This window comes from Gossypium hirsutum, chromosome A13 (assembly GCF_007990345.1).
Source record: "Gossypium hirsutum isolate 1008001.06 chromosome A13, Gossypium_hirsutum_v2.1, whole genome shotgun sequence".
In the NCBI taxonomy this organism is placed as follows: Eukaryota; Viridiplantae; Streptophyta; class Magnoliopsida; order Malvales; family Malvaceae; genus Gossypium; species Gossypium hirsutum.
The window spans coordinates 71,103,853-71,108,198 of record NC_053436.1 but is presented as its reverse complement, the minus strand read 5'-3'; positions in this window follow the sequence as shown (position 1 = coordinate 71,108,198).

The following is a 4,346-nucleotide window of genomic DNA, read 5'->3' as shown; positions in this document are numbered from 1 at the left end:
GAATATTCAAGCTATTCACCCGTGTCATAGTCACTAAATTATTTATATCTGAAGCTACAGAACTCCAAAGTAAGATCTGCTAATTTTTCCTGAAACTAGACTCACATATCTTCTTACCATAAAAATTTCATAATTTTTGGTTGGGCCAATTAATACAGTTCATTCATTGAAGTCTCCCCTGTTCTGCTGTTTGACAGTTCCGACCCTTCTTCACTAAAAATTAGTTATCTCCTTGTACAGAATTCTAATGATGTTCCTGTTTGTTTCTCTTGAAAATATACTCATTAAGGATTCTAAACATATAAATTTAAGCTCTTAATTATTTTTATCCAATTTTTTATGATTTTACAAAGTTAGAACAGGGGAACCCAAAATCATTCTGACCTTGTCTTACAAAATTTATCATATATCATGATTTACAATTCCATTGCTTACAGAATTTCTTCTACAACGAACTACACTCAATAAGATTTAATTTAATATTTTATCCATCCTCTAATTACATTTCTACAATTGTTGGTGATTTTTCAAAATTAGACTACTGCTTCTGTCCAAAACAGTTTTAGTGCAAAATGTTGATTTCCATTTTGCCCCAAAGTTCACAACTCATACAATTCAGTCCTTACTCAATTAACCCCTCAATTAAGATATTTTTCTCAATTAATAATTTTCCTAGACATTATAAGTTATTTCATAACTATTGAAATTCAGAATTTCTACATAAAACTCTAACTTCAAACTCTTTTACAATTAGGTCCCAAACATTCACTTTCTATTCAATTCTTTCAATAAAATCAGCATATAAACAATTTAAAGCTCTAATTCCATGCCAAATCATCATATACTTCCAGCACATATTCATAGAAACTTTCAATTTCTTTCATAGAATAAAAAACTAATGAATTTAACAAGTGGACCTAGTTGTAAAAGTCACAAAAACATAAAAAATTCAAGAAATAATCAAGAATTGAACTTACTTGAAGTAAAAATATGAAAAACCAGCTTAAGGGAACTCGTCCATGGTGTTTTTGCTAATGAGAATTCAGAAAAATAAAGAGAAATCTAGATAATTCCACTTTAGTCCTAGCTTTATTAAGTAAATTTTGTAATTTTCCAATTTTGCCATTAATTCTCCTTATTTTCTTGCTGATTTCATGCCATTGCCGTCCAGCCCAAAGAGACCTTGGGTCTATTTTCCTTTTAAACCCTCTTTCTTTAATCATTTAAGCTATTTAATCATTTCACACAATTTTGCATTATACAATTTAATCCTTTTTGTTCAATTAACTATCAGAACTTTAAAATTTCTTGACGAAACTTTAATACTAACTTATTAACACTCCATAAATATTTATAAAAATATTCATGGCTTGATTTTAAAATTCTCGAGGACTCGATACCTCGTTTTCGATTCTAATTATTTTAATATTTATTTTTAGTACACTATTCACTACTTCAAAATTTTTCCTAACTTCACATTTAACTTATACTCACTAAATTAATAATATTTCCTACTCATTTGTCTGATTTAGTGATCTCGAATCACTGTTCCGACACCACTAAAAATTAGGCTGTTACATATTAACCCTAGTGTAAATAGACTAACAGATATCATGATTGAATGTAGGTTTGGGGAACGCTCGGCCTAGGCGCACTTATCGGAAAAAGGTGTGTAATCACACTGCTATTAGCATAGATTGGCAAAAGCTGGAAATGTGCAACTGCTAACACTACACGAGCGGGTTGAAACATTTTTGATTTTGTGTAGGCAGTCGGTCGAAGAGGCCGCCATGATTGATTTCGTGGGCTTAGGTTCATTTTTTGCCACGGAAGGCCGAAATGGGCCGTGTGGGCCCAATGGGCTCTAGGGCTCACAAGGGTAAACTGCATGGATGGGTGGAGATTATTGGCCCGACTGTGTTGTTTACACGGCCAAGGCCATTATTTGGGCTTATTGGGCCACACGAGTGTGTGGGCCCACATGGGCCGTATCATGGGCTTGGGCCCATTATCACTGTTTAAATTGTCAAGGGTGCACGTGTCACGCGAAACGACTGTGGACCTACTGTTGGGTTGGTGAGTACACCTAGACACTAATTTGTGTTATGACTGTCATACCCCTATGAGGTAAATGACTAAAATACCCCTATGTGATATATAAATGTTGAGCATGCCATCTTAATTATATATGTACATTATATTATGTTGCATTGCATGGGTTGAGACATATGATATTGGAGGAAGTGTACTGAATGGCTACAAGACTATTATTGGAAACTCTGCTGCAAATACTGTTGTGTCGCAATCGGTACTATTTTTTAGAGTGTAGGGGTGGGTGGGTCGATTTCATCTCCACATGGAGTGTAGGGTTGGACGAAATTGAGTGTAGAGGATGGATGGGTAGACCTTGTATGCATCTTGGATACTATACTGATGTGGGCTAAGGCCCACACTGATATTGTTACTGCATTGAGCTAAGGCGCACACTGATATTGAGATCGATATGGGCTTAGGCCCAGACTGTTCAGCATTGTATGTTTGACTATTTGATAAATTTGGATTACACACAGAGTTTTCATAAACTCATATTCTCTGCCTATCTGTGGAGGTAATCCTTAGGTGGGTCGGTGCTGCGAAGGACTCGGAGATGGCCACACCACTGTTTATGTTTCATTTTGGATTTTTGGAAAAAAGTAGTTTTACTTGGGTAAATTTTATTTAATAAGGCCGTTTTAAGTTTTATTTTCATTTGGGAACTTATTTAAATTGACTTATAACTATTAGCAGTAAGACACGAGTTTCCAAAAACTAAATGGTTTTCAACTACCAAGCTACACAACTTGTTTTAAAAGCTTGTGCAACGAACAATGTTTTCAAAGCGTAACAACAATTTAGTTTGAGTCATGTTTTGATAATCAAACCTATATATTTAAAAATGAACAAATAAGTTAACTTCTCTTAAAGAAGGCAAATGAGGTTTTAACACAAATGGACTTTCCAGTAAAACTATGCTTTTCAAAAATCACTCCAATGTGACATCACAGGTTCGACCATGACATTTAGGCCGAGTTTGGGGTGTTACATTTAGTGGTATCAGAGCCAGGTTGCAAAACTCAACTGTGGATTTGGGTTTTTCCTAAAAAACAAAAGTGCCAAAAGAAATTGTTTCTAATGATGGAAAAATGTTTTGAGGTGTTGTTTTCGGATGTGTGGTCTATCGACTCCGGCGTTGATTCTATAAGTTCTCTAAAAATGCTGTTTGGTTTAATTGAAATACTGAGAATACCGTAGATAATGGACTGTACTAAAACCTTTATTAGGGTATAAGATTATGATCTGTGAAAACAAACAACTTCGAATTATTGATGCTATTTTTCATAAAACATCTGTTAATAAACACTGGAACTATAAAATTAATGCATAAAATTGTTAATGCAGATAATACATAAATCGATAATGAGCAATAGAGGTACTCGTAGAAGGGGTATAAAAGGCTGCGGTAGAGGTCGTGGAGGTGCTCGGGCTAGGTCTTCGGCATCGAGCCATATGCCTAACGTTAAGGCAAGAGAGGCACCGACTTCACCTGTGACTGAAACTGGGTCACACGATTGGGTAGTTGGGGATGACGCACTGTCTCAAGCTATGCTGTGAAGTCTAGAAAGGGTCACTAGGCCCAATACTGGTACTGTGGGCCGTGGGTTGGTAACGGAACGAATCAATTCTAATGGCTGAGATCTTTAGGGGTATCGCTGGAGTTGCCCCTCATGTGGCTGAAGATTGGATAGAGGCCATAGAGAGGATGATGGATGACCTTGACTGCACCCTAAAGTAGAAACTAAAAGGTACAGTGTCGTTATTGAGAGATGAAGCCTATCAGTGGTGGTTTACTGTGAAAGAGGGTACTTAGCCCGATCGATTAACTTGGGATTTTTTCAAGAATGCATTCCAAGGGAAATATGTGGGCGCTAGCTATGTGGATGCCCGCAGAAGGAAGTTTCTGAATTTGACCTAGGAGGTTAAGTCCGTGGTTGAATATGAGGTGGAATTTTTGCGATTGAGTCGCTATGCACGAGGCATGGTAGCAACTGAGTATAAGCGTTGTGTGCATTTTAAGGACGGTCTCAGAGATGATCTACGAGTTTTGATAGCTCCTTAGAGGGAGCAAGATTTTGCTGTATTAGTGGAAAAGGCGGCGATCGCTGAGAATGTGAAACGCTCTGAGCGCCAGAATCGTAAGGCGGATAGGGGAAGGAACAAGAGGGATTCGGAGCCCTCAAATTCAGCTTTGAGGCCTAAAAAAAGGCCAGAGTTGATGGGCCAGTCAGTGTTGGGGCCCCTGTCGCTAC